This window comes from Cynocephalus volans, chromosome 7, assembly GCF_027409185.1.
Source record: "Cynocephalus volans isolate mCynVol1 chromosome 7, mCynVol1.pri, whole genome shotgun sequence".
In the NCBI taxonomy this organism is placed as follows: domain Eukaryota; kingdom Metazoa; phylum Chordata; class Mammalia; order Dermoptera; family Cynocephalidae; genus Cynocephalus; species Cynocephalus volans.
In genome coordinates, this window is record NC_084466.1 from 128,938,246 (window position 1) to 128,952,830 (window position 14,585).

General features: G+C 47.9%; 1 protein-coding gene across 1 annotated transcript in view; it reads left to right on the forward strand.

Annotated features, from left to right (window-relative positions):
- The window catches only part of UBTD1 (ubiquitin domain containing 1), a 53,939-nt gene that overhangs the window by 35,952 nt on the left and 3,402 nt on the right, over nucleotides 1-14,585 (forward strand). The window lies entirely within an intron of this gene.

Here is a 14,585-nt window from a genome sequence, read left to right on the forward strand (position 1 = left end):
TAGCAGCAAAGGCCAAAATAGGGCAGGTCATTGTATGTGGGGAGGGTGAGGTGGGAAGTCTGAAATGCAGGGAGGAGGTGAGGCTTGCTACCACTCACCCTCCCAGCCAGCCGGAGCCTGTTTATTTCCAGAGTCCTTGGCACACAGGTTCAGAGCTGGTAGTGGCCTCAGAGATGACCCAGCCCAGCTCCCTCCCACCCCTTTGGCAGATGACATTGGTCAGGGTGTGTGCTCCCAACAGACTTTCCACATACCTCTACTTTGGCACGTGCCCGTTTGCTTGCTTTTTTTTCTTTCTTCAATTTATATATATTATTTATCATACATTTGTATTTTTTTAATGTGACACAGAGTGACACATTACAAGGATTTCCTAAATTAAACATTCAAATGTATTCAAAATAGTGAGCATACACATAATGTATCACAAGACCAGAATGGGTCAACATGCATCATTTGTGTGATTCGGCCCCGGCCCAGACAATGATAGGAGCTTGTTTGCTCGGGCACTTGTGCTCATCTGGGCATCCACCATGCCTGGCACTGGTAGATGACCAGTGGACATTTTATGATTGTGCGAGTGATCTGAGCAGTTTCCACTTTGACAGGGTCCCCATGGGTTTATGAGAGTCTCTCTCCTCTGGGACTCAAAAGAATTTTTTGGCGCAAAATCTCATAGCCCTTATGTGTATGTGTACGTGTAGATACTATTACACATACGGTGTGCCTTGCAGTTTTGAGCAGGGGCCATGAGATTTTGGAGGGCTAGGGTCTTGCCTTAGCTGTCTTTGTGCCCTTCAAGAGCACTGCACAGTTCTTTCTACAGAGTGGATTTGAGTTGAGTCTTAGAGCTAGAAGGGGCGGTGGAAACCGTTTTACAGATGGGGGCCCAGGTGAGGAACCTCAGGGGGAAGACCTGCCCCAGGTCACCTGGCACATTAAGGGCTGTGCCGGGCAGTGCTCCTGCTGGCCTGGGCCCAAGGTGTCCCAGTTCAGACGGAGCTGAGCTGGGCACTGCCCAGGAGGTGAAGGCAGTCTGACTGCATAGCAGCTTTCTTCAAGAGGCTGGGATGGGCAGAGCCAGGTGGGAGCTGAAGCTCACGTGTCCTCCCAGGGCCTGGGGTTTCACAGCAGTGTCAGAGAGGTGTTGGGAGTGGTGGGCATGTGGGTGTGTTGTCCTCCTTCCATGCAGAACAGTTCCACTTTACCTGCCTCAGATAGTAGACTGCTTTGAAAGGTTTTCACTACTTTCTTTGAAAAAAGAGTTTTGCTTTTTTAAAAAAAGTTTGAGACAGTTTGTTACACCCAAACCAGGGCTTACCTGCCCACATTCTCTCAGGCCTTTCTGTGAGGAGAGGGGAGAAGGACCCTGAGTGGGGGGATGTGTAGAGGAGATCCTCTCCTTGTTTAGTTTAGTCCTGCCCTTGTGGCCTGGCCATAGTCTGGGAACGTGCTGTGCAGGGGACTGGAGGCCCTGCCTCTCCCTGCTCCTCGATACAGAGGCCGGGACCAACTCCTAGAGGCTGCTTAGCCACTGTGAGCTCCCTGCCTTCCAGATCCACCTCCTTAGGCATTGCCAAAATAAATAGCTGAGGCTCTTCCACACAGCCACCCCCAGAGGGCAGGGGCACAGCCAGAGCCTCTGGCCATGTCCATCCCCTCTCCTGAGGGGCTGCCATCTCTAGGTGGAACCTTCTCTAAGGAAGAGGGAGGGGCATGGCATCATCAGGGTTGGGGTCACTGCCTCTCCTCCAGCAATCTGGATCCTGTTACCCTCCTGTAGAGGGGTGACAAGGCTCTGTTCATTGAGACCCATGTTTTTACAATTTTTTTTTTTTACTTTTTAGTATAGCTAGGCTATACTAACAATAGTATTCAGTATTAAATGCATGTAGATAGAAATGAAATTAGACAGAAAGAGGTTCATTCATGGATTTGTCTTAGAGTGCTTCCTGAGCGTCCACTAGACTAGCTCCCTTGTACTGAGTGCCTACTACCTACCAGGCCTTCATACTCAGGATAGGCCTTTGGGGGTCAGGATGGGGATTTCAGGGCCAGCCTACCACCTAGCTGTGTGACCTTTGGGTTAGATGATTTAATACATAGAAAGTACTTAGAAGAGTGTTTGGCATATGACAAGTGCTTAATAAATGTTAGCCATTATTGTTAATGTCATGTTTATTACCATAGTTCTCATAATCCCGTAAGGTAGTTACTGTTATTATCCCCATTTTCCAGATGAGAAAACTGAGGTTTTTCAGAGGTTAAATAACATGCCCAAGTCATGCAAGTAAATGGCAGAGCCTGGGTTCTATCTCAGGTCTGGAATTTGAGGCTTTTGGCAACCCTGTTGTACCGCTCATCTGCCTCCAGGCTAGGAGCCAGGCATCCCGACGCCAGCATTAGGGAGCTGCCTTGAGGATCTCACAGCCTGGCCTGGAGGCTGGCACACAGGCATCAGTGAGTAAATTTGTGGAGGCCACGTGGATTAAAGCTGAGCCAGGCTGGGTAGGAGGCAGGGCAGGACTGGTCAGAAATGTGTCAGCTAGGCCTTCCCTCCTGGACTGGAGGCAGAGCTGTCTGTGCCTGTCAGCTGTGTGTGGGATGGAAGGAGGTCACCAGGAGTTCTTCTTATTGCCCTGGCAAGTCGGCAGGCAGGACAGGGTCTGGAACAGACAGTGGGGTGGGAGTGTGAGGACCTGAAACCACTTGCTTGAATCCTGCCACTGCTTGAGGGTCCCTGAACCTCAGTGTCCTCATCTGTAAAATGGGAGTAACAGTACTTGCCACACAGGGTTGTTGTCAGGATTAAGTGAAATGAAGTACATAAAAAAAAAAAAATCTCTTTATAATCCTAAAACTAGTACTTATACAGCTAGTAATCCTTGCTACCATTTTTGAGCTTATACTTTATAACCTGCTGCTGTGTGGAGCACATACAGTATCTTGTTTCATGCTCGCAACAGTCTTCCAGGTGGATATTATTGCTCCCATTCCGTAGATGTGGAAACTGAGGTTCAGCTGCACTGGGTCACAGCTGTGAGGGGCTGGCACTGAGAAACCCAGGTCCTCTCTGATTCCAAAGCCACCTGTGTTTCACACCCTCTGAATTTTCTCCCTCTTCCAGCCCTGCCCCTTGCTAGTAAGTTACTGAGCCAGCCTTCAGGGGTGGGGTGGGGTGTAGTGTCAAGGGTCACTAAGCTGAGCAAGGTGCTCCTGCCAGGCCAGCCACCCAGGACTGGCAGCCTGGATGGGCAGGATGTGGCCCTTAGCGGATGGAGGGAAAGGCTTTACCTGCCCCCGGCCCCCGGTTGTGGTGGGAGCAGCGGGCTCCCCTCCCTGCCAGTCTGGCAAGTAAGCTTTGTCCGCCTGTGAGTCACACCAGCGCTTGTGAGTCAGGTTTTCCTTTCTTCATGCCCGGAGCAGCTGGGGTGGGGGATTTTCTTAGGAAATAGGACCGACCTCCGTCTGCTCTCCCATTCAACCCCCTTGCCTTGGAGTTGCTCATTTTCTATCCAGAGGGCCGTGGCTCGGCCCTGGAGGAAGAGTCCTTTGTATCCCCACAGAAGAGGGTTTCTGGGTGCTGGCCACACTGGGCATGAAAGATGAGGACTTGAGCAGTGAGAGGGGTGAAGGGGCCTTCTTTGTCAGTAAGGAGAGTAAGGCAGCTAGTCCAAAGCTGTCTGACTGCAGAGCCCATGTCCTTGGCCACTTAGCTTGCCATTTTCTTTCTGCAAACAGGGGATTATCCTCTGGACAGTGCAGCTGGTTTCCCCAAGCAGAGGGTCCCCTGAGCCATCCCCTTCCTGCCTTATGACCATCCTGGCTGTAAGCCTTACAAAGGCTGTACACATGGTCAGCCTCAGGCAGGCGTGGAGCTCTCCATGAGTGCCCCCCTGCCAGGCCCTCTCAGAGGCCTTATTTAACCCAGCCGAAGCAGCCAGCCCGGCCAGGCAGCCTAGTTCCAGATCAGTGCTTCTCAGCTCTGGCCATGCCTTAGAATCACTTGGAGAGCTTGGAAACCTCTCCAGTGCTAGGGCTGGGGAAGGAAACCAGGGAAGACACTAGCCTTAGAGGGCTGGTGAGTCACGGGCTGTAGAGGAGGAAGCTGAAGGGATGAGTCAGGCACAACTGCCCGGAAGGCCAAGCCTGGCTGTGGAGGAGAACGAACATACCCCATGAGGAGTTCTCTGTGGATTCACAAACCTGATGTGGTGGGTCCTGAGCCATGTGCACCACATGAAGAAGCAGTGAGCCTTGGAAAGCTAGGGGTCCAGGTCTGACAGTGTCAGGTACCTGTGTGTGCACTTTGCACATCTCGTAGGAACTCCCTGGAGCGTTTGACGTCTTTGGAAGACAGATGGAAGAGTGGCATTTGCATTTGGCAGATGTGCTTGGAGAGGTTATGCACCGTGCCACAGGTCCTGCAGCAGGTCACACAGGAGACGGAGCCAGGTCTTCTGACTCCAGACTCCACTGAAGACACAGACCTGAAAGACAATAGCTCAGAGACCGTTGCTGCAATAGGGCAATAGGGCTTGAGAGGATTTGGATCCACAAGAAGGGGAAAGATTATGCGTTTTTTTCTGGCTCCAGCCCCAACCATTCTGAGCAAACTTGCTGTAGTGTTTGCTGTAGAACAGAGGATTGGTGCTCAGATGGAGGATGCAAGAGCCTGGTGGGGCCTGATGCTGGGCAGACCTCGGCAGGGCTGTTAGGTCACTTAGGGTAATGGAGAGGAGGGCGAATGAGATGGGGAAGAATCTGGAGAAACAGTAGGAGGCAACAGGGATCTTCAGTCTGGAGAACAGTAAATGTCGGGTAACCCTGTTGAAGAGGGTGTGACTTGTATTATTCCAGAGAGCAAGGCCGATGGATTTCAGTTCAAAGTAGTGGTGTTAGTAACAACAACAAAACAACTACAATGACAGTAATAAGTGCCTGCTCTGTAGCAAGTATGGTGCGTGCGTGCGTGTGTGTGTGTGTGTGTGTGTGTGTGTGCGTGCGTGTGTGTGTGTGTGTGTGTGTGTGTGTGTGTGTGTGTACAGACTAAGGAAGCAAGAGCCAGGTGGCGCTTGGTGCTAAGGAGACCTCACCTAGAATATTAGGTTAGTTGATTAATGTATAATCTTCTTGATTATATTAGTGTGTATGTACGTGTGCGTGCGTGCACGCATGTGTGTGTGTGTGTGTGTGTATATATATATATATATATATTTTTTTTTTTCCTTCAATCCTCCCAACCTCCCTTAGAGACAGAGAGCAATGACCACTCCCTACCTCCCAGAAGAGGCGAGAAAACTGAAGGCATTTGCCCAAGGTCACTTAGCTGATTCATTGTGGAGCTGATAGTCAAAACCAGGTCTGTCTGACTCCAAAACCTGGACCTTCAGCTTCTATGTTTCTCTGTTCTAGGCCTGCCAAGTAGCTCAGTGAAGGGTAATACAGTTACTATTAATGTTCTAACCATTAGATTCATCCAACAGTGGAATAGGCTTCATCTCCAGAAGTGCTCAGAAGCTGAGTTGCCCCTAGGGCCGGCCCGTGGCTCACTTGGGAGAGTGCGGTGCTGATAACACCAAGGCCACGGGTTCGGATCCCTATGTAGGGATGGCCAGTTAGCTCACTTGGGAGAGCCTGGTGCTAACAACACCAAGTCAAGGGTTAAGATCCCCTTACCGGTCATCTTTTAGAAAAAAAAAAAAAGAAGAAGCTGAGTTGCCCCCAGCAGGGGTGTTATATGGGGTGGGAGATTGGTCTCCATCACTGAGCCCAAAACCAGCCTGGCTGAATTAGAGTCTTGGGCTGGTGCCTGGGTCTGGGTTTCTGTCAAGCCCACAGGAGACCTGGACACACAGTCAAGTGTGGGTACCACTGTCCCAGCTGTCATGGGAGGGCCCAGCTCTTAGATTCCATTTGTCCCCAGTGGGAACTAGAAGATCAGGCCAGACTTGTAACTGCTCCACTCTTGTTCCTGCTGCGTGTTTTACTTGCTGCTTTTCCCATTGGTGTTTGTCAACTGTGTGTGTTCAGCTCCTGACATTTTCATATTCTAGTTATAATTCAGCTTTCACTGGCAGTGTAGTGGTTTGGTAGAAAGAATTTACCTCCTACCCCCACTATACACGCATGCTCGGGAAAGAGCTGTAGGATCTGAGGCAAGTCAAGTCACTTCTCAGTCTCAGTTTCATCATCTGTAAATGAAGAGCTAAGCCAAATGATTTACAGTTACTCCACCTTCAGGATTCTTCTGTACTCGGGGCAACATGCCCTGATGGAGTGGTGCAGGTTTGTGAAGTGCTGTGGCACCTGACACCCAATGGGATGAGTCCCAGGCATCAGAAATCAGGCTGTGCTGCCCAGGCTCTGAGCACCTGCCTGCCATCAGGTCCTGCTCGACAGCAGGGAGGGGTCTGGGCTACTGCATCTGGCTTTTGGAAGTACAGTGGCAGAGATGACCTGCTGTCCTCCCTGGAGTCCTAAGGTAGCAAGCGGAGCCAGCCAGATACAGGAGAACTTTCTGGCAACCTCTGGGGACTTCTTGTTTTATTTATTAGCTGCCATCCTCCCTCTTCTGCCCCAGGAAAAGGGATGACCCTGTGCTGTGCAGCTGGCATGGGGAAGCGGGCATCCATCAAGCCCACTCTTTGTCCCTGTCAAACTTCATCTCATTTAACCCCTGCAGTCTCCTGCACTGCGAGGTAAAGACCAAGAGTTCATAAAGCAGGAGCATTCAAATTTTTCAAAATCACAGCAACTTCATGGGGAAAAAAAGATGGTAGGCCTTAATTGCATAATGATAATAAGCATTATTGACTTGGCTTGACTACCAGTGACAAAAGCACTGGGCAGAGTGGTCTCATTTAATCCTTACAGCAATTCCTGCAGGTAGGAGTTATGTCCCCCTTTAACAGATGGGAATACTGAGGCTTGGGATGGTGAGGTGATCCACCCACATTCACGAAGGTGGTAGTAGCCAGAGAGAACCCCAACTGTCCATCTCCCAAGCCAACGTGTGAGTTGCCAGATTGCAGAGAGAGGCCACAGTGTCTTTTTACTAATAATTATCTGTAATCTAGGTTGCCAGCACACACGTGTAATCAAGTTTCGCTCTAGCGCTGCTAACACTGGAAATGTTCGTGTTCAGGCCAGGACTCCGGTTGCACTTGGATATAAACATGTCAGTACATGGTGAAGACGAGAATATAGTCACTACAGGAGAGGAATGGGCTGTATTTTAAAAAGGAATCATATGAACTTAAGAAGTACCATTAACTTCCCAAACACCTAATGTTTAACTCCACTTGTGAAGTACAGTATTCTTTCCAAACCAGCCTCAGAAAAGGGGCTGCTTGTTGTGTGGCAGATTAACACCCTAGAGTCAGACCCTGAGGATTGGGGGGTTCTGTTTGTAGATCACATAGGCCGTTTCCCCCCAGGAAATGGGTGGGGAGATGGCTGGTCAGTGCCTGACCCTTGGATGCCACCCTTTCCCCTGCCTGGCCTGATCCGGTGGGGGGCGCTGGGCCGGAGGCACAGACCAGAGAGCGTATAAAGGCCTGGTCTCCCTGAACACGCCCAGGTGGCCACCTGGTGAATGTGTGTGCTGTGTGCAGTACAGTGAAAGTGTGCCCTCTCTCTGCACTCATGTGTGCCCCTTGTCCATAGCCACTGCTGCCCGGGCACAGAAGCCTCTGCTAGATCTGCTTCTCTTGGATGCATTTCCATCTCTCCCATTGCTGCGGAGGTCCTGGGCGCTCACTGGGCTTGGCTGTGGCATCCAGCCCCTGGTCCTCCAGCAGTTTTCCTCACTGTTCGCCTCAGTGACTGGTTTTGTCCCTTCTGGACACCCACCTCTGCCCACCTGCTTTCTTCCTCCCTCCTTTCCTTCCTGTTCAGTGAGGTTTGTTCACAGGCAGATCATGGTCCTCTGTGCCCCATTTGCAGGACTTTCTTCCAGGCAGCTCCATCCTCCCACTGCTCCCCATGTCTGATGTGCCTCTCCCCTCTCCAGCTCCTCCTGCTTTTCCTGAACTGCCTGTTCACTTCATTCACTCAGTTATTGAGACCTGTGGCATGCCAGACATTGGGTCTGTCCCTTGGATCAGGAAGATGACCTGGAGGTGGACCCAGCCTCAGGCACACAAACAAGATCATTGCAGAGAACTGCAGTTGCTCTGGGCTGGGCGCCATCCTAGAGGCAAGAACAGGGCTCCCAGAGGAAGGTGAGCCACTCTGCCTTGCTTCTTCAGCCCTGCCCAGGACCACCTGGGGCCCAACAAGCCCCAGGAGGGGATGCAGTTTAGGAAGCCTGGCCTGTCACTTAGCAACCAGCTCCACCCCTTTCCCTCCCTGAACCTGAAGCTGGGGCCCAAGGGAATGAATGGGAAGGAAAGGCCCACAGGCCATAAAGAGGCCCAGAATCTCAGGGTGTAGGAGGCCCCAGCTGGGCAGAGCTTGGCCAGCACTTTCCCTTCAAAGGTTACCCAGGCTGCGAGGGTCATCCTGGGCTAAGTCTGACTATAAATACCATGCTTCCTGAAGGGATTACCTGGGCTCCGCTTCCCCTGGCTGTACCCTCCCCAGCTGGGCTGGTCCTTCTTCTGAGGCCTGCTGTTCTTTTCTTTTTTTTTTTTTTTTTTAAGATGACTGTGGTAAGGGGATCTTAACCCTTGACTTGGTGTTGTCAGCACCTGAGCTAACCAGCCATCCCTATATGGAATCCGAACCCATGGCCTTGGTGTTATCAGCACCACACTCTCCCGAGTGAGCCACGGGCCGGCCCTCCTGCTGTTCTTTCTGACCTCTTATCCCCTCTGCCAGCTGGGACACTCGAGCCCCCCTGCATTCCATCTGTGACTACTAGGGTGGGAGGAGGAAGGAGAGAGATTTGAGTCTGCATCCTGGCCAAAGGGCCCTTGCAGCTCAGGCTGATGGGGCAGGGAGGCTCCTATTCCTGCCTATTTCTATTCCTCTCCTGTCTGGAGCCTTATCCCTTATACCAACCAGAGCAAGCCCAGAGTTGCACATAATCAGTACTTCTTGGGAGGACACTGTTGGCCCCATCCCTAGAGCAAGGGCCTGGGGATGGAGCTTGGTAACCAAGTGTGGAAATAGCTTGGGGTTGCTGCAGGTATAAATAGGGCCGTCTCCTGGCTTGGGTGGACTGACTGTCTTGGGAAATCTCTGCTCCCTTTGACTGATCTCAGAGTTGGTGTCACATCCCAGTGGCTCAGTTATGCCAGTCCCCAAGGGCACAATAAAGATCTCTTGGGGTCTGAGATCACTAAGTGAAGGGACTGCCTGATTCTCACCCTGAAGACCTCTGCCTGCTTCTCCCTGCCTGCCCTCTGCTGCTGTCAGTTATAATTCCTCCACCTCCCCCCACCTCATTCACTGTGTATTTGTCAATTCCATGCTCAACCCAGCAGATACCTGTTGAGAGCCTGCATGGGCCAGGCACGATGCAGGCCCTGAGGTATTCAGAGGGAAGGAGCCAGGGTCTGTTGTCCTTCCTTGTATCTTGGGAATCTCCTCTTCTGTTAGGTCATTCTGAATCAAGCAGTGTGAATCAGGTGGTGGGAGTACACACACGCACGCACGCATGCACACACACACACACTCATAGACGCACACCAGCTCTAGGCAAATTGGAAAGGACCTTCAGTGTTCGTGTTCTCTCCCACTCTTCTTTCAGTGCCCTCCCTTGGGGGTGGTATCGCCAGACACCATTCATTATCAAAGCCAAACCACAGTGTCCACCATCATTATCCTCCTCCAGCCCAGACGTGGTGCCGTCTTGCTGTCTTCCCTCTCTAATCGGCCCTCAGCAGCAACTTTGGAGACCGCGTTTTGAACTTATTTATGTTAAGGTGTGGTTGAATGTGCCATTTTCATTTCTGCTTGCTGCAATTACAAATAGTTTCTTTTTAATTTTTTTATGGCAAAAACACTATTTTAATTTCCCTTTGAATATTTACGACAATATACAGGGAAATAGAGTAAGCTTTTAGAGAAAATAGATCATCACTGTGAATATAGTGCCCATATTCTGATTTCTTTTGAGAACAAAGATGCCTTTTTAAAATGCTGGAATGTGTTGTTTCTGTCTTGTATCTAGATCTCGTCTTCTACACAACAAATGAAAATACCCTGCATAACAAACTTTTGAATTTTTTTTTTTTTAAAAGATGACCGGGTAAGGGGATCTCAACCCTTGGCTTGGTGTTGCCAGCACCACGCTCAGCCAGTGAGCAAACCGGCCATCCCTGTATAGGATCCGAACCCGTGGCCTTGGTGTTATCAGCACCGCACTCTACCGAGTGAGCCACGGGCCGGCCTCAAACTTTTGAATTTTAAAATCTAAATCTTGACTCCAGTATTCCTGACCTGTCTCTTATCACATGAAAGAAATAAGCTTATAAATAGGTTCTTAAATCAGAATCCCAGCCCAGCCCCTGTGAGTCTGATAGTGGGTCTGAGGTGGACCCTGTGAATCTGCCTTCTTAACCAGCACCCCAGGAGATCCTAATACAGGAGGTGTTCTGGACAACTCTTTGAGATCCCCGCTTTTGCCTGTGTGCTCAGGCACATATGTTCTCTGCACAGAAATCTATGCTTTCTTTGGGTATTCTGCCCTACTGCCTCTCCATGCAGGTTATATACCTTAATTACAGATGATCTTTTATTGTTTTTTAAATGTCTCTTTAATCAATTTCGTTAAGGACAGGGACCATTTGTTACTGTCTTTGACCTGAAGCTTATCTAGGACAGGTGGAGACCTAAGTAGAAGCCACTAGATGCTCCTGCTGCTGAAACCAGTAGAGCCTGCCCCTGGCCCTGGACGAAGCCACCAAGAACTGTCTGCAACTGAAACCCTAGAGGCCGAGGGCTTTGGCCTTCCCAGGTTACCACCACCCTCAAATTCCCTCACTTGGCTCCCCAAACTCTTCCTCCTTTTCATGCCTGCTCCACAGAACTCCATGTCTCCTCTTTCCCTATTAACAACTTTCATTGTATTTATTATTCTTATTACTAAAGTAATAAATTCTTATTGTAGAAAACTTGGAAGATATAAACTGCCCCCCCCCCAAAGAAATAATTGGTAATTGCCAATCACATATAACCACTATTAAAGTTTTGGGCTTTCCAGTCTTTTTAGTATATGTGATTAACATACTACTTTTTAGAAGCTGCAGCACAGAGCACTTGCTGTTCTTGACTTTTTTTCACTGTACTGTGGACATTTTCCCGTGTTACTCAGCATTCTTCCATGCTGTCACAGAATGGCTCCCACCAATGCTTTGTATGGATTTTATTTAGCCTTTCTTCTGGTGGTGTGCATTTACATTGTTTCTAGCTTTACCCTCTTAAAACGGTGCTGAGTTAAACAGCTCTGTAGATAAGTCTCTGCTGCGTGCTTGTATTTTCTTAGAATAAATTCTTAGAAAACAAATAGTTGAGCCAAACGTGTGTAAATTTTTCAGTACCATACAAAATGTCTTCCAGGAAGTTTGTACCTAAACTATAAAATCTTTTTTTTTAAAGTAAGTGAAATTAAAATGTTCACCATCAATTTGCTTATATGCTTAGATGAAAAGCTTCCTTTTCTGTTTTTGTGTTTATCTATGCCTAAGATTGTAAACACCAGTGTGCAGGGTTCCACATGTTTGGGCATGTCTCATACATGCCCCGCTTTGGACCTGGAGAACTTCCTTGGATATTTCTGCTGCGTTTGACCCACTGATGCAGCAAGTCGACACCGGCCCCTAGGTGCTGTGGCTGCCCTCTGCTGGCTCAGAAGTGCAATGACAGCCAGGAAGGAAATAGGCTCCCGCTGCTGTTCTTTGCTTTACATTAGCCCTGCCTGCCCCCTGCCCACCACCATTGCATTCTAATATTTTCAGCCAAAAAGGCCCCTCATGGAGGGTGAGGATTTTTTAAACCATCATGTCCTCAGTCTCTGCAGATGCTGTTAATACTTGGAGAGGCTCACTCACAGTGTGTCCATCCGTGGGTGAGAAGTGTGTAAATAACAGGAAAGCTAGCTGCTGTCTGTGTGGAGGTGGAGGTAACCCTGACGGCTGTGTCAAGAGGAACTTGAGAAGGTGCTTGGCCTTCGGCTGTGTCAAGAGGAACTTGAGAAGCTGCTTGGCCTCCTGAGGTGATGACTTTGAAAGGGTCCACCATGGGGCTGTGTTTATTTTAAGAGCAGTCCTTTAGTCCTCGAGAGAGTGAGATGCATGTACATAGTTACAGCTCAGGTGTCCTTGGGGTCACAGCTCAGCAACCTCAGTTGTTGGGAACAGAGCCAACAGGTGAACATTTTTAAATGCCCTGAAGCCTACTCTCTTTCTTCTATAAGAAGCCTCTATCTTAGCCAATGCTGACAACATGGTTGTGTCCTTTTTTAACCTTCAGCTAAGGGTGGTCCCTTAGCTGGACCGGAGCTCTACCCATGCTAGGAGCAGCAGATAGACTAAGAAGTGACATCTGGCAAAGGGGAAGGTGGCAGGAAAACTATAGAAATCAGCTCAAGAAGTTAAAAAGCCACTGAAGTTAAAAAAGTCATAGAGTGGAGGGGCAGAAGTCCCACACTGGAGGGGCCCCTGAGGGTGTCACTGCATAATGACTGTGACTCCTGATGGATCAAAGTTCTTATCAGGGATCCATCAATGCTAAGGAATCAAAGAGAAAAGGAGTCCAGAAATCATGAAGCAGAGCTATTTCCCTGGTCAAGGCAAAAACACCTCCAGGCCAAACTTCAGAAAAAATCACATGGACAAAATTTTAATTTTCTATTTCTTCAGCGCTTCCTTTCTGTCTTTCATATTCAAGCCTTTGATTTGATGTGGGGTTTTTTTTTTTTTTTTTTTTTTTCATGGCTGGTGTGAGGTAGGGATTCTGTTTCACATTTTTCTATGTAGAGAACCTGTAGTCCCAACACCACTCCCACCCCTCCACCCCCCATCAGCAATGCTCTTTCTTGCTTTAAGCAAGTTTCTGTATATGCCTGGGTCTATTTCTGGACTGTCTATTCTGTTGGCCCATTTGTCTGTCCCTGTTCCAGTACTGTGCTGACAATAGCTTGATAATTAGTATTAATAATGGCAGTGAAGTTCTCCCACCTTGTTTCTCTTTAGGAGTATCTTTGTTCTTTTACATAAATTTTACAATCAGCTTGCCAGGTTCCTTGGGGGAAAAAACTTCTGCTTAGGAATTTTATTGGAATTACATTAAATTTATAGATTAGGGGAGAATGGACATCTTTATGATTTCTTTGAATATAGCTTCATCCCCATTCTTCCTATTGTATCCTTCTAGAAATTCTGATTTAAAATGTTAGACCATCTGAATTTCAATTATTATATTTTTCATTTCTAAAACTCCTATATGATTCTTTTAAAATCTGCTTGGTCATTCTTTATAATCTCTTATTCCTTATTTATATTTTTAAGGCTTTCTTATTTCTTAAACTCAGTGTTTCATAATCTGTGTCTGATAAATCCCATTCCAAAGTCTCTGTATGTCTGATTCTTCTGTCTGCTGATTTTGCTGGGCTCATATTGCCTTATTTCCTTGCATCTTGTGTTTTTTAATTATGACCTTATTATTTATTTTCCTTGGAACTTTATCTTGAGAATTCTTTGAGGCTTGGTTTGAAGTTGTTTTCCTCCGAAGACAATTTGCATTTCCTTCTGCCAACCCAGGAACACTTTAAATTAAATGTTCAGCTTTAGGATTTCTGCCCACACAGGTAGCTGTGAATTCAGACAGCAAAACCACAGGATTCAGCCAGATCTGAGGTGGAGCCCTCACTCTGTCACTTACTGTGTGACCTCAGGCAAGTCATTTAATCTGTCCTGCCATCTGTGAAATACCGATAATAATACCTACCACCTAAGGCTATTGCAAGGATGAAATGGGATAATGTATATAAATAAAGTGCTTACATGGGTATCTTTCACACAGTTAGTGGTCAGGGAATGCCGTTCTCTTCCCCTGAGCTGCCTGGTGCCAGCCCCAGCTTTAGTTCTGCCTCTCACTTGTAGGATCTGAGTTACAATGGAAGCAGAGTGTTTTAGACCTCCCTCCTGTCAATCACTCTGCCTTCAGCTTTGAGATGACTGAGTCTGCACCAGTCTTTAAGAGACACCTCTGCCCTCAGTCTTGACTGTGGTCTGGAGTTGTATTAGAGGTCACTTGGAGCTGCGTAACAAAAAAAAAAATGACATTTGACAGATTTGTTTAAATATTTTTTGTTACTGTATATGGTAGAACATTAGTGACAAGACATTAACATTGTTTATAATATTTAATCATGTGGGAAATTGATGGTAATATAAATGTGAAATAAACAGAAAGTTGTATATTAGCATGAAAAGATCTTAAGTCCTTTCTGGATCAAGGGATATAAAGAAATTAATAATGTGAACTCAGGCTGGCCAGTTAGCTCAGTTGATTAGAATGTGGTATTATAATACCAAGGTCAAGGGTTCGGATCCCTGAAATGGCCAACTGCAAAAAATAAAAAATAAAAATAAATAGAAATAATATGAACTCAACTATATTGAGAAAAATGGGGG